This window comes from Schistocerca americana, chromosome 8 (genome assembly GCF_021461395.2).
Source record: "Schistocerca americana isolate TAMUIC-IGC-003095 chromosome 8, iqSchAmer2.1, whole genome shotgun sequence".
In the NCBI taxonomy this organism is placed as follows: domain Eukaryota; kingdom Metazoa; phylum Arthropoda; class Insecta; order Orthoptera; family Acrididae; genus Schistocerca; species Schistocerca americana.
In genome coordinates, this window is record NC_060126.1 from 464,538,942 (window position 1) to 464,561,882 (window position 22,941).

Sequence of the window (22,941 nt, forward strand, 5' to 3'; positions counted from 1 at the left end):
TCGGACGGCCGACCTTGTTGCTGTGATGGTAGACGTTTCGCCCAACGGCTCACCGTGCTTTTGTCCACTGACAGGTCCCAGTAAACAGTCAGCAGGCGGTTGTGAATATCTGCGATGCTCCGGTTTCCGCCAAAAGAAACCCAGTAGCAGCTCTGTACTTGGAACACCTGCGTTACAGACGCAGTTTTGAAGGGTCGCTGTGGCCGAGCGGCTCTACATCTACATCCATACTCCGCAAGCCACCTGACGGTGTGTGGCGGAGGGTACCTTTAGTACCTCTATCGGTTCTCCCTTCTATTCCAGTCTCGTATTGTTTGTGGGAAGGAGGATTGTCGGTATGCCTCTGTGTGGGCTCTAATCTCTCTGATTTTATCATCATGGTCTCTTCGCGAGATATACGTAGGAGGGAGCAATATGCTGCTTGACTCCTCGGTGAAGGTATGTTCTCGAAACTTCAACAAAAGCCCGCACCGAGCTACTGAGCGTCTCTCCTGCAGAGTCTTCCACTGGAGTTTATCTATCACCTCCGTAACGCTTTCGCGATTACTGAATGATCCTGTAACGAAGCGCGCTGCTCTCCGTTGGATCTTCTCTATCTCTTCCATCAACCCTATCTGGTACGTATCCCACACTGCTGAGCAGTACTCAAGCAGTGGGCGAACAAGCGTACTGTAACCTATTTACTTTATTTTCGGATTGCATTTCCTTAGGATTCTTCCACTGAATCTCAGTCTGGCATCTGCTTTACCGACTATCAACTTTATATCATCATTCCATTTTAAATCACTCCTAATGCGTACTCCCAGATAATTTATGGAATTAACTGCTTCCAGTTGCTGACCTGCTATATTGTAGCTAAATGATAAGGGATCTTTCTTTCTATGTATTCGCAGCACATTACAATTGTCTACATTGTGATTCAATTGCCATTCCCTGCACCATGCGTCAATTCGCCGCAAATCCTCCTGCATTTCAGTACAATTTTCCACTGTTACAACCTCTCGATATTCCACAGCATCATCCGCAAAAGCCTCAGTGAACTTCCGATGTCATCCACAAGGTCATTTATGTATATTGTGAATAGCAACGGTCCTACAACACTCCCCTGCGGCACACCTGAAATTACTCTTACTTCGGAAGACTCCTCTCCATTGAGAATGACATGCTGCGTTCTGTTATCTAGGAACTCTTCAATCCAATCACATAATTGGTCTGATAGTCCATATGCTCTTACTTTGTTCATTAAACGACTGTGGGGAAGTGTATCGAACGCCTTGCGGAAGTCAAGAAACACGGAATCTTCCTGGCAACCCGTGTCTATGGTCCTCTGAGTCTCGTGGACGAATAGCGCGAGCTGAGTTTCACACGATCGTCTTTTTCGAAACCCATGCTGATTCCTACAGAGTAGATTTCTAGTCTCCAGAAAAGTCATAATACTCGAACATAATACGTGTTCCAAAATTCTGCAACTGATCAACGTTAGAGATGTAGGTCTATAGTTCTGCACATCTGTTTGACGTTCCTTCTTGAAAACTGGGATGACCTGTGCTCTTTTCCAATCCTTTGGAACGCTACGCTCTTCTAGAGACCTACGGTACACCGCTGCAGGAAGGGGGCCAAGTTCCTTCGCGTACTCTGTGTAAAATCGAACTGGTATCCTATCAGGTCCAGCGGCCTTTCCTCTTTTGAGCGATTTTAATTGTTTCTCTATCCCCCTGTCGTCTGTTTCGATATCTACCATTTTGTCATCTGTGCGACAATCTAGAGAAGGAACTACAGTGCAGTCTTCCCCTGTGAAACAGCTTTGGAAAAAGACATTTCTAGGGCATGGATGTGTGTGATATCCTTAGTTAGGTTTAAGTAGTTCTAAGTCTGGTGGAGTGCTTAGAGCCATTTTTGATCCGTACGGGCTGAAGTGCTAATTTTCCACAATGCTCCGCAACAAATTCCAAATTTTTTCAACCGAAGTAAGACAAGAAAAAAGTTTGTTGCAGTACGTATTGCACGCCCCTTGTATGTTAGAAGGAATATGTGTTGTCCGACTCTACCCGGAAAATGCTCGCTCGAAATTTCAAAAGTAAACCTCTCCGTGATGCCCAACGCCACTCTTGTAACGTTTGACAGTGGAGTTTTTTGAGCGTCTGTGTAACGCTCTCGCGGCAATTGAACGATCCCGTGACGAAACTGGTAGCTCTTCATTGGATCTTCTCTCTCTCTTCCATCAGCCCTGCCTAGTGAGGATCCGAAGTTGATAAACATTACTCAAGAACTGGTCGAACAACCGTCCTATAAGCCACTTCCTTCGTCGATGAGTTAATTTCCTTAAGATTGTCCCCATGACTGTCTGGCATCTACTTTTCCTGCTCATTCCACTTAAGGCCCCTCTGGATAATTACTCATAGATATTTTACTGCAGATACTATTTCCAGAAATTTGTCAGCAGTAGTGTAGCTGTACAGTAGCGGATTTCTATGCCTACGTTTGCGCAATGTACTAAATTCGTTTATGTTAAAGCTCAACTACCAGAGCATACGCTGTTCATCAGTCATCTGCACGCCATTCTGCAAATTTTGTTACATTCTACACTGGCAGGTTAAAAACATTTTCACAATATTTGTGGAACGATTTCTGAAGTGAGAGAAGGGATAAAGTGTCCGTGCTGAAGTATGAAGAAGTGAGTGTTTTTCGCAATGGTGGCTGAGATGAATGGGATGTTAGTATTACGATGAGTGTGTGGGCTCCTGATGAACCATGAGCGTCTGCTGTTATTCCAAGATAATTTATTTTGGATTACTTTTAGGTTATTTATGAGTACCTGGTGCTGTGCTCCAGATCTGACTATCGTGAGTATAACCTGGTTCTTTCTACTCCCGACGACCGCTACACCCTCTACTGCAGCCTGTTTTCCTGCGCCGCTGCAGTTATTCGCAAACCGCTACTGGATTTGAAACTTTCGTCCTCATTCACGAGGGTTTCCGACTTAATGTTGGATGCAAGCCCCCTGCTCTGCCCCGTACCCGACACCACCGTTCTGCAGGCGCCATACTTCATTGTTTTGTGTTCGTGTTCGTACATGCGATATGCAGTACAAGCCGAGCACGGCGAGAGTAATAATTAGAAGAGACAAAGTATCAGTATACGGGGAATTTTTAGAAAAAAAAGTCTCAAATCATTGACTCACTACTTAAACCGTTGTCGTTCAGTCACAGCCTGTGCCCAGTCTCTACCGACTACGCAGTCTACGGGACTTTAAACCCTAATCACCCTTCCATCAGCCTACCGTTGCCAATGGCTTCTCAAATTACGGCGTGTAAAGTTAACACGTAACTGAAGTCCGGTTGAGGAACGATGGTGTTTCGCTCATGTCGAGGCACGGATGAGTATTGCGTTGTTGCCGGTTCCGAGCGACAGTTGCGGTACTTGGCGCGCGAAGAAATCGTGTTTTCTGCAAATTACGTCTCTCGCTTGCTTATCTTCCCACACCATCAACTTTGACAACTCGGAAAAAATGGAAGAAAAATTGTTGAAAGAGCTCGCTACGAACACGATTAATGCTCGCACCGGCTACGACACTCGCGGAGAGCGCTCAGGACAATCCTGAACGCTCATTGCCTGTCGGTGAATGCATGGGATAGGCGAGCAGAACAAAGCTAAACTCGACGATCATTGTTCGTGACTGCAACTATAGTCTCAAACGTCTGAAATTCCCTCCCTCCCTCCCCCCCACCCTCCCCTTCTCTTGCCCGCTCCCTCTCCTCCCCCCTCCACGCCACATAACTTCGCTCAAAAAGCTCCCTCCACTCCCTACCGCTGCGTGGAGAACGATGCACATGTCATAAATAAGTGAAAACGTGATTTTTGATGTGCTCTCACGTTTGAATTAAAACGTATACAAAGTATCTTGCAGTGATTAAACGTCAAAATGAAATACCAGTGAATTATTTTCCCAGTCGAGTTGGGCTACTTGCACTGCGTGTTCGGATCTTAAATCTGCAAGACAAGACGATTTGTCTATTTTATTGCCAGTCAGAGTTGTAGCTGTCCAGTTTCTGTACATCTGTCTTCTAACGGATTTCTAATGGATAATGGGACAGCGTCTGTTTTATTTATATGTGGCAACAATAACACCAGCAGCTGTGTGCGTTCTGAGGTGTGGGGTTGATCTATTATTCTATTATTCTGTTATTCTGCGCAACGGATTAATCTGAGATGTACCCTTTACCCTGTGGCTCCTGCAAGATGCAATTTCCGCCCCAACACTACTACAGAACTCAGACAGGCGCTCCTAACGTTCTAAAGAGAAATGCCTGAAAAACTTTCAGCAATAAATGTCTTCTGGAGTTGTCCGCTGTAAGGAAATGACACGAAAATTCTCAAAATTTCTTACGTAACTAGTGGGATACTTGGGTACTGCAGTAGTGCTAGTTAGTGTAAGAAAAACATGGAACTAACGAAAGTTATTATTTATTTTGCAAAAATTCTGAGAAATCACAATGACACCTTTAGTTATGAATTGAACAAGTTATATCCTTGTTCTTTTCGGAATGTGAAGTTACCTTTCAAGGATAGGATTCGCTAATGAAATTTCTACACAAAGTTTAAGATGGTTGTTAACTTGGGAGAATGGCTGAGAGGCACGCCTACTCAACTTGAATAATTATCCTTTAGAATGTTGCTAGGTACGGTCGAGGCTGTCGCGTGTGAAATGCAGTGAAGTGTACTGTTGGGAGGAAATATGGGGCTCGCAATAGCTGTAGCGGCCAGTACCGTAAGCTGCGATGACTGCTGTCTGTGCCGCTCGCTGCTGACAAATAAGATAACTCTCGTTCTATCTGGATTGACCTTCGCCAATCAAATTCTACCTATGCCTTGATGAAGTCAAGGATCCCCATTCGCCCCTAGTCTAACTATTGGCGTGATACACTGGTCAGATAACCAGTCCACCGTGATGCCACTCAAAATTCGCTCGGAGGCGTTTAACTATTGTTGTCCGTTCACACCGCACAATAAGTGTGTCGGCCAACACAGTGAACAACGCTTAATCGCAAGGACTCCGTATAGAGTAGCACTTAGATTCGCTCTCGACAGAGGTGCTCTCCCAGTAAAGTACTGAGGAGAGACTTGTTCCTCTCTCTTTTGAGTCCACGTACGAGCGCACACGCTCTCTTTACGTGTTCTCGCTGCAAGAGCGACAACGGAACCGCCTCTCCACGCCAGACGTGAAGGAGTATATCTTTCGGTCTCTTCCATTATTCCTTCAGCTCAAGGCGTCAGAAATATCGTCTGCCAATCAGCATTGCTCTTCTAAAACGGGAGAATGACGTTTCGTTTAAGGCGACCAACCTGGAAACTTGTAGCATTGGCGTTTGGCGTTTGCTGTCTCCCTGTGAAAATCTCTGAAACTGCATGCTATGTGTAAAGAATGCGTAGGCTGGCCGCTCCCACACAATGTAGCGGAATTTGCTTGTAAGCCAATCACGGGGTTGTTCCCCCCTTTCCACTCGGGCCCACGCTGTCCGCTACGGGCGGTCACCGGCCGACATGGGCTGGGTCGTCCTCTGAAGGGCCTGGCGTCCCGTTGTGTTGGCCTCTCTCCCGAACTAAAAGCCTCTGTGACGGTCGTGTCTGGAATGTATGTGTGCACGCCAGCCTCGAGTATTTCAACCACGGTGCACTCACTTGTCAATTGCATATCGTTTACATGAATTCATACAACATTGACTTTATCTTATCGAGTTTGGGTTCGAATGAAGCGTCTTGATGTGCAGAACATGATTGTGAGGGCAGAACATGTAAGCACTAAAGGCCAGGAGACCATGATGTCTTACAGTGTTAATTTAATTGCAAACCATTTTGGGGCCAGAAGATGATGCAACTGTGTTACCGAAACCGCCTGCAATTAAATAAAACTAAGGTCCACAGCTGATGGTGGTATTGTTGCTGTAAGTGTACAGGATGTCGTGGACAGCACGATAAGACTAATGACCATTATTGGTTGTATCGTGATAAATTGGAATTAGCCTAGATGACAATACAGCAGGCACATCAGTGCTTAAATTTGCGGTCATTACACATTGTACTTGCTTATCACTACTGCTGTACCGGCTTTTTTTAACTCTTCCTATTTCGTGTCTCATGTACAGATTACGATTTCTGTTAGAGTTTGTAGATATGACACATAAAGCAACCAACCACGCCATGGGTCTCTCTCACTTCCCTCCCTACCCCCTTTCCAAATCCTCTCTTACGAGACGTCAAAGCAACCCTGAGGTCATGGCCCGGCCTCTCACCGGATGAAAGTTCCTCACATGTTTCAGAGCCTATTGCTGCTGTTTAACTGATACTATACTGCACTCGTAAAAATTCGCCGATGTTCCTCAGTTGCACCGTTTGGCCGCTTGGCGAGTCGGACCTGGTAGAGGAGAATCTCGCTGTAGCTTTAGAGACATTGTTGACGGGTGAAGCGTTTCCGTCAGGGGCGAATCATTCTTAAGGGCCAGAGGGACGTGCACAACCACAAGTTTTCTGATATAATTTTATTCTGTATTTTTTGCAGTACCGCATTAAACAGTTCGAATATGACGTGATATTGGCGTATTTACAGAACAAATGACAGAAACCGGAGGTAATCAGGCCCAGTTTCCATTGCTTCTTTTGAGAGACATAGGCTGTCACAGTCAGTCGGTAAACTCGTGAACGAGCAGCGCTCTTGGCGGGAGAAGTAGCCTTTCCTGGGAGAGCCCTGAAACTGCGCTATATACACCCCAAACACCAGTTCTCCATTTCCTGTCTAGCAGCGTCCTATATCGTGCGGTGATTTGCGCCGATTGTATTCGTGTAATTTTACTTACGAGCGTCAGTCTACATCTACATCTACATGGATACTCTGCAAATCACATTTAAGTTCCTGGCAGAGAACCACCTTCACAATTCTCAATTATTCCAACCTCGCATAGCGCGCGGAAAGAACGAACACCTGTATCTTTCAGTGCGAACTCTGATTTTCCTGCCGGGCGGAGTGGCCGAGCGGTTCTAGGCGCTACAGTCTGGAATCCGCGCGACCGCTACGGTCGCAGGTTCGAATCCTGCCTCGGGCATGGATGTGTGTGATGTCTTTAGGTTAGTTAGGTTGTTCTAGGGGACTGATGACCTCAGAAGTTAAGCCCCATAGTGCTCAGAGCCATTTTTTTCTGATTTTCCTTATTTTATCATGGTGATCGTTTCAAGCTGTGTAGGTCGGCGTCAACAAAATATTTCCGCATTCTGAGGAGAAAGTAGGTGATTGGAATTTCGTGAGAAGATTCCTCCGCAACGAGAAACGCCTTTGTTTTAATGATGTCCAACCCAAATCCTGTATCATTTCAGTGACACTCTCTTCCCTACTTCGCGATAATACTAACGCACTGCCCTTCTTTGAGCTTTTTCGGTGTACTCCGTCAGTCCTACCTGTTAAGGATAGCACACCGCGCAGCTGTACTCCAAAAGAGGACGGACAAGCTTAGTATAGGTAGTCTCTTTAGTAGATCTGTTTCATCTCCTTAGTGTTGGCTCTGAGCACTATGGGACTAAACTTCTGAGGTCCTCAGTCCCCTAGAACTTAGAACTACTTAAACCAAACTAACCTAAGGACACCACACACATCCATGCCCGAGGCAGGATTCGAACCTACGACCGTAGCGGTCGCGCGGTTCCAGACTGAAGCGCCTAGATCCGCTCGGCCACATCGGCCGGCCATCTCTTTGGTGTTCTGCCAATAAAACGCAGTCTTTGGTTTACCTTCCTTACAAAGTTTTCTTTGTTTTCTTTCTAATTTAAGTTGCTCGTGATTGTAATTCCTAAGTATTTAACTGAATTTACGGTCTTTAGATTTGATTGATTTATTATGTAACAGAAGTTTAACGGATTCCTTTTTGCACTCATATGGATAACCTCACACTATTCATTATTTAGGGTCAATTGCCAGTTTTCGCCTCATACACACATCATCTCTGAATTGTGTAGGAAACTGTTTTGCTCTTCTGATGATTTTACTACACGATAAACAACAGGATCATCTACAAACAAAAACTGCTCTTCAGATTGTCTCCTAAATCGTTTATATAGATAAGGATCAAAAGAGGGCGTATAACACTAACTTGGTGGACGCCAGAAATCACTTCTGTTTTACTCGATAACTTTGCGTCGATCACTACGAACTGTGACCTCTCTGACAGGAAATCACGAATACTATCGCATAACTGACACCTTATTCCATTAGCACGCAATTTGATTACAAGCCGTTTGTATGGTACAGTGTCAAAAGCTTTCCCGAAATCTAGAAATACGGAATCAATTTGAAATCCCTTGTCGTCAGCACTCAGCACTTCGTGGGAGTAAAGAGCTAGTTGTATTTCACAAGAACGATATATTCTATAGCCGTGTTGCTGTGTGTCAATAGCCCGTGAACATAGACGGACGCAGGTGATCAGACAGGATGCTTACGCACGAGTCGTATCTAGACGTATCAGGGATTCAACATCACTCCAATTCCACACGCCCCACACCATTAAAGAGCCTCTACCAGCTTGAACAGTCCCCTGCTGAAATGCATAGTCCGTGGATTCATGAGGATGTCTTCATACCCATACACGTCCATCCGCTCGATACAATTTGAAACGAGACTCGCCCGACCAGGCAACCTGTTTCCAGTCATCAACAGTTCAATGTCGTTGTCCACGGGCCCAGGTGAGGTTTAAGGTTTTATGTTGTGCAGTCACCAAGTGTACACGAGTGGGCCTTCGTCTCCGAAAGCCTATATCGATGCTGTTTCGTTGAATGGTTTTCACTCTGACGCTTGTTGATGGCCCAGCATTGAAATCTGCAGCAATTTGCGGAAGGGTTGCACTTCTGTCACGTTGAACGATTCTCTTCAGTCGTCGTTGGTCCCGTTCACACAGGATCTTTCTCCGATTTCCCTAAATCGCTCCAGGCAAATGCCGGGATGGTTCCTTTGAAAGGGCACGGCCGACTTCCTTCCCTGTCCTTCCCTAATCCGATGAGACCGATGACCTTGCTGTCTGGTCTCCTTCCCCAAACAACCCAACCCAACTTTCTTCTCTTGTATAGTCGTTGCCGCCCCCAGTGCCGTATGCTGCGTGTTTACATATCTCTGTATTTCAATACGCATTCCTGTATCAGTTTGATCAGCGGTTTAGTTTCGATGTGTCAACGTTCAAAACTGTATAGTACTTTAGTGGGACACACGTATCCAGTCAACATTGAAAGGGTTGACAGAACACATTAGAAAGGAACGCCAAAATAAACCACATAGTTTACTGGAATCGACATGAAAGAGCTGTAAGAATTTTGGAAGGAAATTCATCATCACAGACAGCTTTACAAAACCGGTATTTCGACAAACGATGGAGGGCTTCTGCGTTCGTCAAAAATTATTGATGTAAAACACAAGTATCTATTTTCCTTGGCACAGAAATGTTTTGCACAAGACAAAGTGAGACCTTTAGGTGAGTGCCTTTTAGAGAACGCGAACATAACTGACTGACAATGCAAATAGTCGATAAGAGACAGTAAATTAAGAGAGCAAAAGAGAAAGCTCATTTACATCGACGAAAGTTAGGTGGGTCCTTGGACGTTGTGGGAATGAACGCATGATGTTCTGTACGAGGTGTATGAGAAAAGTAATGACATTGATTTTGTATCTACCAAAGTTTTTATTTTTTCAAACAATAACATTGTCCCCTTCAAAGCACTTCCCTACGGCAGATACACATCGGCAGAGTCGTTGGTCCCAATCTTTGTAGCAGCACTGAAAAGTTTCAACTGGTAGGGCCTTTAACATTTCCGTCACATGTGAGTGTTCCCCAGAGACATGAGATCCTTTTAACACAGTCTTCAATTTCGGGGAAAGAATAAAGTCACAATGTCTCGGATCAGGTGACTAGGGGGGCTGAGGAACAACACGAACACCTTTTTAGGTCAAAAATTTCGTGATGGAAGTGACCGTGTGACTGGGACGTTGTCGTGATGCAGCAACATGCACATGTCTGGTCTCACTCGATTTACCCTTTTTATGAGCCTTTCAACACCTTTGCAAAACATTTTGTTGACATTCTCGATGGTATTTTTGTTCTGTCGTTGCAACTACAAAAATGCGTTTTTTTTTTTTTTTTTTTTTACCAGATGCGTTTCGCTTTATTGAGGTAAAGCATCATCAATGATCTGTAATTAAGTTACATTTAGATTTGCTTGCAGATCGAAAAACAGTTCGTTAGACCGGTATTACACTATCAAATTTCTTTTTGAAAGATTTGATCAAAGATGTGATCACATATTCCGTCAAATATATTTGACAAAGATCTTTGACGTAGAACTAGAAGGGGTATTACACTGTCATCACATTTTTCGTCAAAGTTCAAGATGGCTGTCAACAACAACTTGTTATTAACCGCAGCATTTGCACGTACCGCAATTGCACTGTGTGCATATGCGGAAGAGAAGGGGGGGGGGGGGGGGGAAAGGAAACACACCTGAGTGAAGCCGTGGGTTTTACGACGACACGATAAAAGCATTCAACAAAACTTGTTACGTGAACTTATAGTGAAGGACGTCAAGTCGTACATCAATTACTTAAGAATGGATGAGCATTCATTTCTGTATGTGCTCAATGAAGTGTATCCTCATATCACAAAGCACAATATTCACTTAAGAACTGCTACATCTTCAGATGACAGGCTCACTGTAACACTCCGATTCCTTGCTACAGGAGAGGGTTGGGTTAGGTTAGATTAGGTTAGGTCAGGTCAAGTCTCCAATCTTCGTAATCTATTTTTGTATTCAGCGTGCCTCACGTTGTAAAGCACCTCATCAGCTTCATACATCTCTCTTAATTTTGTAGTTGTCGGCAAACACCAATCGTGTTTACCCGCAATGTTTATAAAAACACTACAGACGACAGAATGCAGCGATGCTAGCGCTCCGTGTAGTAACATGTCTCATTGCAGTGAACAGAAGACAAGCGACTTCTTTGATCAAATCTGCAGCGAGGCCGTAGATTTGATCAAATATTGGACAACATTTGACAAAGTTCCCTATTTCACCATCAAATATCTTTGACAAAGATATTGGAGAAAGATATTTGACAAAGAAATTTGATAGTGTAATACCGGCCTTAAGAATAAGTCAATTTGTACTCACGGTGATTTTCGGTTGATTTCTCGCTTGCATCGGGAAATGCCGTCTGCTAGCACATCGTTGTTTTTCTGCGTTAGACACTGATGATTTTTAGTTGTTCTGCAGCACCATGCATTTCTTATGTTTTTACAGCACACTTTTATGCACACCACTGTATTCTGTTTGTTTTTTTGCTTCTAAGTATGTGTTGTGGTTTGTGTTTTGTAGTGTTGCCAACATAACCTTTCCACACTTTGTCTTTGACCTACAGACACTATGGCCACACAAGTTAGGAACTTTGTTGACAGTTTGTCCTGTTTATGCACCCGCAAGTAACACGAGTTACCATTTTTCCACAATTTTAGATTTTCGTATGTCAATGAAAAATACTACAATACGCACACGCTACTCACAATGTTTTGATCGCACACATACGGCAGAGTGCATAAGTCGCTGGCCTCGCGTCCTCAGAGTTAGGAAGTCTTCATAGATTCTAAATTCCTTGGGTACTCCGCTGCTTTGTCGAGGCTTGTTATTGTAGTGGTAGACAGTATTTAAACTGTCTAGTATTGCGAAGTAAATGTATATGATACGGCGTAAAGTCATGCGGCGGCACGACAGTCGGGAGCGAGAGGGCAGAGAGCAATCTACATCTACATCCATACTCCGCTAGCCACCTGACGGTGTGTGGCGGAGGGTACCCTGAGTACCTCTATAGGTTCTCCCTTCTATTTCAGTCTCGTATTGTTAGTGGAAAGTAGGATTGTCGGTATGCCTCTGTGTGGGCTCTAATCTCTCTGATTTTATCCTCATGGTTTCTTCGCGAGATATACGTAGGAGGGACCAATAACTGCTTGACTCCTCGATGAAGGTATGTTCTCGAAACTTCAACAAAAGCCCGTACCGAGCTACTTAGCGTCTCTCCTGCAGAGTTTTCCACTGGAGTTTATTTATCATCTCCGTAACGCTTTCGCGATTACTAAATGATCCTGTAACGAAGCGCGCTGCTCTCCGTTGGATCCTCTCTATCTCTTCTATCAACCCTATCTGGTACGGATCCCACACTGCTGAGCAGTATTTCAAGCAGTGGGCGAACAAGCGTACTGTAACCTACTTCCTTTGTTTTCGGACTGCATTTCCTTAGGATTCTTCCAATGAATCTCAGTCTGCCATCTGCTTCACCGACGATCAACTTTATATGATCCTCCATTTTAAATCACTCCTAATGCCTACTCCCAGATAATTTATGGAATTAACTGCTTCCAGTTGCTGATCTGCTATATTGTAGCTAAATTATAAGGGATCTTTCTTTCTATGTATTCGCAGCACATTACACTTGTCTACATTGAGATTCAATTGCCATTCCCTGCACCATGCGTCAATTCGCTGCAGATCCTCCGGCATTTCAGTACAATTTTCCATTGTTACAACCTCTCGATATACCACCGCATCATCCGCAAAAAGCCTCAGTGAACTTCCGATGTCATCCACAAGGTCATTTATGTATATTGTGAATAGCAACGGTCCTACGACACTCCCCTGTGGCACACTGAAATCACACTTACTTCGGAAGACTTCTCTCCATTGAGAATGACATGCTGCGATCTGTGAAGAAGACGGCAGCCAATCGCACGCTGGTCGACCTCTCTCCAGGACGACAACGCAACATGCCGCGGTTACCCTCTCTGGTCTCACGTTCCCGACTGGCGTGCCGGCGCTTGACTTTACGCCGTATCGAATACGATTACTTTGCAATGCTAAACACTTTAAATACAGTCTACCATTTTCAAACAAACGGAATCTGGATTCGTCCGAAAACACACTATGTAGCCTCTACGTGAAGAGGACATCAGCGCGGCGGCCGAGTCGAACAAAAGCTTCAAGACCAACGTCAGAGTTCATTAGTTTGCTCGTTCAATCTATGCAGCTCAAACTTGGAATAGTTACACAGAAGAAACGGTTATTTTGTCTGTCGCCCTTTGCTTGCGACACATCTGTGTAATATTCAAAGTTAAGTATTGTCATACAATGTAAGCTTTCACGGCCGGTATTGTCTTCACTTAAAACTTCCGGGCTGATAGGCCGTGGTCGAAGTATAAAACTCTCCCCTGACGTTTCGTCTCCGACTGCGGGAGACATCCTCGGAGGTACAGCGACGATTACACAGGGTGCTACAAAAAGGTACGGCCAAACTTTCAGGAAACATTCCTCACACACAAAGAAAGAAAATATGTTATGTGGACATGTGTCCGGAAACGCATACTTTCCATGTTAGAGCTCATTTTATTACTTCTCTTCAAATCACATTAATCATGGAATAGAAACACACAGCAACAGAACATACCAGCGTGACTTCAAACACTTCGTGACAGGAAATGTTCAAAATGTCCTCCGTTAGTGAGGATACATGCATCCAGCCTCCGTCGCATTGAATCCCTGATGCGCTGATGCAGCCCTGGAGAATGGCGCATTGTATCACAGCCGTCCGCAATACAAGCACGAAGAGTCTCTACATTTGGTACCGGGGTTGCGTAGACAAGAGCTTTCAAATACCCCTATAAATGAAAGTCAAGCCGGTTGAGGTCAGGAGAGCGTGGAGGCCATGGAATGGGTCCGCCTCTACCAATCCGTCGGTCACCGAATCTGTTGTTGAGAAGCGTACGAACACTTCGACTGAAATGTGCAGGAGCTCCATCGTGCATGAACCACATGTTGTGTTGTACTTGTACATGCACATGTTCTAGCAGCACTGGTAGAGTATGCCGTATGAAATCATGATAACGTGCTCCATTGAGCGTAGGTGGAAGAACATGGGGCCCAATCAAGACATCACCAACAATGCCTGCCCAAACGTTCACAGAAAATCTGTGTTGATGACTTGATTGCACAATTGCATGCGGATTCTCGTCAGTCCACACATGTTGATTGTGAAAATTTACAATTTGATCACGTTGGAATGAAGCCTCATCCGTAAAGAGAACATTTGCACTGAAATGAGGATTGACACATTGTCGGATGAACCTGTAACAACAACAACGCTGTACTATTGTACATACAATAATTTTTTCTTCTGATTTTTCGAAAAACTTGTGTAATTAATGTTCTGCTTTCATTCCTTTTTTTTCATGTCATTGTGTTAAGAAAACTGTAAACAAATTTCAATGTTAATATTAATATTTATGTCAAATGTCAAGCAGTATTGTAATAGAATTGAAATGTAACAAATGTTGAAACTGTTGCAAGATGTTTAAAATTGTAACTGTGCGTCTGGTCCATACGCAGGCAATGTGTTAGGATATGTATAATGTAAAACCTCGGGTGAATACCCTGTCTGTAAGGGAACGGCAAAAGGTGGATGACAGGCGAGCGCGGGAAAATCACGTGGGCACTGCACGGCACAACGGGCTCAGCAGTTGTAGTTGGAGTTTGGCATTGGTCTGAGCAACACGTTCTGGAGCGAGGAGCCACTCCTGGAAGACGTAGTTTCGTTGAGCCTCGGGTATGCCGTTCCAACGCCCACACAGCATGGCAAAATTCCATAGGCACTAAATGGAAAAGTATTGCGACGCTAAGAAGATTAAAGTGCCGATACGTCAAGAGCCATAGTTGGGGTTGCATGTGTGCTCTGTGCCTCGCCATCTCGCCGCCCGCCGACCGCCGCATCGATACAAGCAGGTTGAAACTTTTAGTACTGTATTCGTATGGACCAGAGAGTGAACTATTCAATAACAACTTAAATTTTACCAGAACTTTCCTATCATTGAATTATCCTCACAACTAACCTAGATAGGGTCCTTTCCAAATGTTGTGCAATCCAAGTGTCCCAAAATGAAAAATTAAATTTTGTGTTAATAATAATTACTTGCACACCTAACTATGTTAGAATGGTGTTTAAAGAACTGTTTTGTTAATGAACCAGTATATGAATAATGAAGGTCTAACGAAGTTGAAAGATAACTTTAATATTGATATAGTAATGAAGTTTAATTATTTCGAGACAGATATAAAGGTATTTAAATGAGCAGTAAATAAGATAAAAAGAGTAGTAACTCATATACTGGAAATCTTGAACGCATGATAATTTCAGTAATCAATTTTTTTATATAGTAATCATAACAGTTTCAGGGTCCCCCTCCCCCCTTTTATTCATTTGAAATCTGAAGTGTTCCACATTGGTCTGACCAGCAAAAGTTAAAGTCAATATATAAGTCAAAATTTATCAGTGTTTTATCTTTATCAAAATTGACATTTTGTGTGTGGCTCGAAAGTGCTATTTCTAGGGTTACCTATGCCCGATTTTAAACAGATCAATAGACAGTACGAAGTTTTGTAGTATACATTATAGTATAGTGTTATGTATTCATGGTTTTCCCATATCACTACAGAAAGTGAAACTACCAGTTCAATAGATTTTCTGGTTCTAAAATTTACTATATTATGCAGTGTTACTACGTGTTGTTTTGCATGAATATACACCAACTTGTACGGGGAAGAAACTCAGTTAATGCCTAATTAGGCTGGCGACCGTATTATTAACAAATTGGTAGCATCTTCTGTGTTGCTTTTTGTCCGTCCTGACGTGTAGTTGCATTTCGGACTTGCTTGACGTATCATTGTTATTACAGAGTGGGTGTAAGTCTGATTTGCCACCATTCAGGTACACGCGGTCAATATCTATACAAAAATTCTGTCTCGTAAGGTAAACCCCAGTCACTTACCATAGTACAGGCTTTAATGAGTATTGTGGGCCGCACGCGCACGTTACAAACCATTCGCAGAAGTGTACCCGTGGAGGCCAAACAGCTGCTGACAGTGCCTGCACACGCTGTACATGGTACGGAAACAACTGGTTCTCCCGTAGCACTCTCCATACAGTGACGTGGTCAACGTTACATTGTACAGCAGCAACTCCTCTGACGCTGACATTAGGATTATCGTCAACTGCACGAAGAATTGCCTCGTCCATTGCAGGTTTCCTCGTCGTTCTAGGTCTTCCCCAGTCGCGAGTCATAGGCTGGAATGTTCCGTGCTCCCTAAGACGCCGTTCAATTGCTTCGAACGTCTTCCTGTCGGGACACCTTCGTTCTGGAAATCTGTCTCGATACAAACGTACCGCGCCACGGCTATTGCCCCGTGCTAATCCATACATCAAATGGGCATCTGCCAACTACGCATTTGTAAACATTGCACTGACTGCAAAACCACGTTCGTGATGAACACTAACCTGTTGCTGCTACGTACTGCTGTGCTTGATGCTAGTACTGTAGAGCAATGAGATCGCATGTCAACACAAGCACCGAAGTCAACATTACCTTCCTTCAATTGGGCCAACTGGCGGTGAATCGAGGAAGTACAGTACATACTGACGAAACTAAAATGAGCTCTAACATGGAAATTAAGCGTTTCCGGACACATGTCCACATAACATATTTTCTTTATTTGTGTGTGAGGAATGTTTCCTGAAAGTTTGGCCGTACCTTTTTGTAACACCCTGTATAGGCAGTACAGATGGCGCCACTGTCGATCACGTGGCGTCGGCTGTGAGATTGTCTCTGGTAATGCCAACATTCTCGATTGAAAGTAATCGATCGTCACGCTTGCGGTGCAACGCTGACATCCAAATTTTATCCAGTTTAACACCTTCGTCTTTCCTGCTAAAATTATTACGGTGTTTATCAATCTTGATAGCCTCTCTATACATGCGTGCATAATAATGCGAGGTTTTTGATATGACGCTCATCTCGCTGAATTTTATTTCATGGTCACTTTCCTGGTAAACATGTTCCGCTACGGCCGATTTATCCGTGTGGCCCAGGCGACAATTCCTCTTACGCTCAACAATACGGGTGTTAACATTTCTCTTTGTGGTACCGATATAAACCTGTCCACACTACAAGGAATTTTATATACCCGCGGTGTAGCCAAAGGGTGTCGTGCATCTTTTGCCGACCTTAAAAATTCTTTTATTTTCCTGGTGGGTCTGAAAATAGTTTCCACCCCATACTTGCATAAAACTTTCCCAATGCGATCTGTGACCTTACTAATGAACGGAAGAAAAACTTTGTCCTTGGGCGATTGTTGTTCGTCGTTGCTCCTGATTCTCTGCCTAGAGCGAAGTGCTCGATCTATATCCTTGCTAGAATAGCCATTCTTCACGAAAGTTGACCGTAGATGTTCAATCTCATCTTTAAATAAACAGGTTCACAAATTTTGTACTCCCTGTCTACCAAGGTTTTCATTACACCTCTTTTTTGTCTAGGGTGGTGGTCTGAATCTTTATGCACATTACGATCAGTATGAGTGGCCTTTCTATACACCTTATGGCCCAACGTTCCGTCCTGTCGTTTAATCACAGAGACATCCACGAAATTCAGTTGCCCATTCCTTTCCGTCTCCATAGTAAATAGGATTTTCGGATTAATGCTGTTTAAATGTGTCAGGAAGGCATCCAACTCCTCTACTCCATGTGTCTATTAAGTATTGTCATTTACTTTCTTGTAATAGAACTCATTAATACGATTCGTATGTAAAGCAGACAAGCGGCAAGACGCAGTCAATACCTTCGGTGCGCAGTGCCGATGGTACTGTTACCGACGACTGTGCCGCTAAAGCGGAGTTATTGAATGCAGTTTTCCGAAATTCCTTCACCAGGGAAGATGAATGGAATATTCCAGAATTTGAAACACGAACAGCTGCTAGCATGAGTTTCTTTAGAAGTAGATACCTTAGGGGGTTGCGAAGCAACTCAAATCGCTTGATACGGGCAAGTCTTCAGGTCCAGATTGTATACCGATTAGGTTCCTTTCAGATTACGCTGATACAATAGCTCCCTACTTAGCAATCATATACAACCGCTCGCTCACCGATAGATCTGTACCTACAGATTGGAAAATTGCGCAGGTCGCACCAGTGTTTAAGAAGGGTAGTAGGAGTAGGAGTAGTAGGAGTATATCATTGACGTCGGTTTGCAGTAGGGTTCTGGAGCATATACTGTATTCAATCATTATGAATCACCTCGAAGGGAACGATCTATTGATACGTAATCAGCATGGTTTCAGAAAACATCGTTCTTGTGCAATGCAGCTAGCTCTTTATTCGCACGAAGTAATGGCCGCTATCAACAGGGGATCTGAAGTTGATTCCGTATTTCTAGATTTCCGGAAAGCTTTTGACACCGTTCCTCACAAGCGACTTCTAATCAAGCTGCGGGCCTATGGGGTATCGTCTCAGTCGTACGACTGGATTCGTGATTTCCTGTCAGGAAGGTCGCAGTTCGTAGTAATAGACGGCAAATCTGAAGTGATATCGGGTGTTCCCCAGGAAAGCGTCCTGGGACCTCTGCTGTTCCTGATCTATATAAATGAACTGGGTGACAATCAGAGCAGTTCTCTTAGGTTGTTCGCAGATGATGCTGTAATTTATCGTCTAGTAAGGTCATCCGAAGACCAGTATGAGTTGCAAAGCGATTTAGAAAAGACTGCTGTATAGTGTGGCAGGTGGCAGTTCACGCTGAATAACGAAAAGTGTGAGGTGATCCACATGAGTTCCAAAAGAAATCCGTTGGAATTCGATTACTCGATAAATAGTACAATTCTCAAGGCTGTCAATTCAGCTAAGTACCTGGGTATTAAAATTACGAACAACTTCAGTTGGAAAGACCACATAGATAATATTGTGGGGAAGGCGAACCAAATGTTGCGTTTCATTGGCAGGACACTTAGAAGATGCAACAAGTCCACTAAAGAGATAGCTTATACTACACTCGTTCGCCCTCTGTTAGAATATTGCTGCGCGGTGTGGGATCCTTACCAGGTGGGATCGACGGAGGACATCGAAAGGGTGCAAAAAAGGGCAGCTCGTTTTGTATTATCACGTAGTAGTGGAGAGAGAGTGGCAGATATGATACGCGAGTTGGGATGGAAGTCATTACAGCAAAGACGGTTTTCGTCGCGGTGAGATCTATTTTCGAAATTTCAGTCGCCAACTTTCTCTTCCGAATGCGAAAATATTTTGTTGAACCCAACCTACATAGGTAGGAATGATCATCAAAATAAAATAAGAGAAATCAGAGCTCGAACAGAAAGGTTTAGGTGTTCGTTTTTCCCGCGCGCTGTTCGGAAGTGGAATGGTAGAGAGATAGTATGATTGTGGTTCGATGAACCCTCTGCCAAGCACTCAGATGTGAATTGCAGAGTAATCGTGTAGATGTAGATGTAGATTCGCTTGAATTGCTGTCTAGCGATACGAGAAAGCACGTTTCCTAAGCACACCATATTCGACGACAGAATCATCATATATGCAGGAGATAAGTATCACGAGTAAAATGAGTGTTACGCAGTTACATAGGTGGAGCCAAAAGGAAGGGATTTGGCTGTGTTGGGATGGACTGAGTTAACTTTGTTATTCTACGGCGAATCTCTGTGTCAGATTTGATGCGAGTGTTCGACCCTTGTAGCTGTCAATTACGAGACACGTTGTTGTGTGGAAACCCTGAGAGGCAGTTAAATGGATGCGGCAGGCGGTGTCCTGGATAGCAAGTGGAGGGCTGCACGGACCATGCCATTGTAGTGGAAGTCGTAAATAGTTATAGCTTAATGGGGTGGCGGCTCTTCTCCGAACAAGTGCACGAGTGCAGCGGGGGAACGCTTCGCTGTTGATGTTGATCCGTAGCAGCGTGGTACAAAGCTGCCTCCGTACCTCGCCGCTGTACTGCTTCGTGTCGTAACTGGAACGTCCATTTCGTAAGCATCCCGTTGCCGTGTATCGGCTTTAGACGAGGGACTTCGTTGTTCACTATTATGGCCTCGTAGCTTTTGATAGTGCTCGATATATAATTCTGTAGAATCGTTATCGAAGTTTTAATTCTGAAGGACCCGTAGCTGGCTGATTCCATAACGTCCTTTTATTTGTTCTCTCCAACACTTCCCGCCATTAACCCACTAACAGATACCTCTGACAAGGAGACGGCACGACCGTGGGGTCGGGGATTTGTCCGCAATTTTGTGTGGTGAAAGAGGACCCCTAACACCTCACGCGGTTGAAATATTAGGACGCACTACCCGGAAAATCCCGGGAAAAATCGATCCAAAGTTTCTTAGGTGCCTTATGAGTATAAAATGTTAGCACACTGCTGAGCCGCCGTCTGGCCTCGGTGTTTAGGGCTCGGATTATTACGCCAGAGGTCTCGTGTTCGATTCCTTCTATGGCACTTTTTTTTCCTTCTCTTTCATTTTCTTTGGTTATTCCACCAATTATTCAGAAAGTTTCCCAAACCTACATTATATTTAACAAATTAGTTACATTATTGAATAAAAGTTATTTTCTTTTTATCCAACAACACAATTCATGGCGGTGGGTTTTCCATTTTTCATGGTAAAGTGTGTGAGGAGAAACATTGCCTTTTTAATCAGAATAACGAAGTCGATTGGGGAACATTCAATTTTTATACATATAATAATTATAAACAAGAACCGCAGTGGTAATTATCGTAAAAACAAACAAAGCAATAATTTTTGCGACATCTTGCGCAACATATAAAAGCGGATTTTTTACAATCACAGGGCGTTTGCAATAAATCTGTACAAAAACATGCCCCATTGACATTTACGAAAATGTTTCGAGTTTCTGACAATTTTGAGGCAAACCAGGCATATTAAATCATGTCTCGGAATATTGGTGACGATAATTGATGGTGAATTATAGAATGAATTTTTATACAACCTTCCCGGGAATTAATTTCACGATTCTCCTGTGACAATGTGCTACAATTTTGCAAGCAACAGAAGGAGAAAAAAAAGTGCCGGAGGGGGAATCGAACCCGAGACCTCTGGCGTAAGGGTCCGAGCGCTAACCATGTAGCCCAGGCGGCGGCACGACAATGTATTAACGTTTTATGCTCATAAGGCAACCAAGAAATTTTGGATCGATTTTTCTCAGGATTTTCCGAGTAGTGCGTCCTAATACTTTAACCACGTGAGGTGTTAGGGGTCCTCTTTCACCACACAAAATTGCGGACAAATCCCCGACCCCACGGTCGTGCCGTCTCCTTGTGAGATACGAACGACAGGGCACAAGTTACTTTGTAAGCTTATTTGTCCGTCGCTGACATAGAAGACCGCAAACCTTCTTTCCTTCCAGTCTGGGCAAGCTGTGCAGTGACTCGAGTACATGTAAAGCTTACTGGGTCAGGGTAAATACTAAACTACAATGAAGTCGATAATTCGATTGTAATATTGGCATTTTAATTTGATATCCCCTACAACTGACAAAATTTACAAAAAAAAAAAAATGTGAATTTCTTTGTCCACCCACACACACTCCTGAGAATGGCACATTAACAATTTGCAATTACGCGCCCCTATTACCGGCAGCTGCGTTGATAAATACTCGGCACCTCGCATGAATAACTACCAGGTCAAGAGTATTAGGTAAGTTGTTGTAAGTGGTCAAGCGTCGGTGAAAATCTCGCTTCTGAGCACACAAAGAGCTCTAACCGCAGAACTCTGCACGGAACACGCGTTGTTGCAGTGCTGCGATACAGACCGTATATCTCCCTTCGCAGACGATGGCCAAGACGCCGTCTCCAAGTCCGTAGCGCTCGATGGCTGAAGGCGAAGTCCATCCTCTCCACAATTCTCCCGTTCCCCGCACGTACGAAAACGCAGCGGAAGAATGCTCAGTTTCGGCCAATGTCGAACGCTCTTCATCGCCGAAATCTCTCCACTGAGATCCACCCAATGATCGAGTAGGTCATAACGCCCCTAGGCAAACGATATTCCCCTCTTCCCCACATGTTAGGCCGGTATTACACTATCAAATTTTTTTGTCAAAGATTTGATCAAAGATGTGATCCAATATTCCGTCCAATATATTTGACAAAGATCTTTGACGTAGCGCTAGAGGGGGTGTTACACTGTCATCAAATTTTTCGTCGAAGTTCAAGGTGGCTGACAACAACTTGTTACAACCGCAGCAGTTCTACGTACTCCAATTGCATTGTGTGCACATGCGGAAAAGAAGTGGGGGAAAAAATGGAACCATACATACGAAGTTGACAGTCTTAAAAGTCCTGGGATTACAACTTGATAATAAATTCAGTTGGGAGGAGCACACCACAGAACTGCAGAAAGGCCTTAACAAATCTGTATTTGCAATTCGAGTGTTAGCAGACATAGGAAACATAAAAATGAAAAAGCTTGCATACTTTCATTCCATAATGTCATATGGGATAATATTTTGGGGTACATCTTGAAGTCAAACAAGTTTTCAAGGTCCAAAAGCGTGTAATACGTATTATTTGTGGAGTAAATTCACGGACCTCCTGCAGAAACCTCTTCAAAGAACTGGGTATACTAACTACTGCCTCTCAGTATATTTACTTCTCAATGAAATTTGTCGTAAATAATATATCTCTTTTTCCAACAAACAACTCAGTTCATACATACAATACCAGGAACAAAAATGATCTGCACAACGACTTAAAAGCGTCTGTGATCTATTCTGTTACTCGTTTTTATTCTCTGTGGGTGTTTTTAGTATTTGGAAAAAGGGACTGATGACCATCGCAGTCTGGTCCCTTTAATCCCACAAACCAACCAACTTACTTTAGTTCAAAAAGGGGTCCACTACTCAGGAACACTCATCTTCAATAATTTTCCAGGAAACATAAAAAATTTAGTTAGAAATAAAGATCAGTTTAAAAGGAGCCTGAAAGACTTACTACTGGCCAACTCCTTCTACTCCATTGGCGAAATTTTTAATAGAAACAAATGA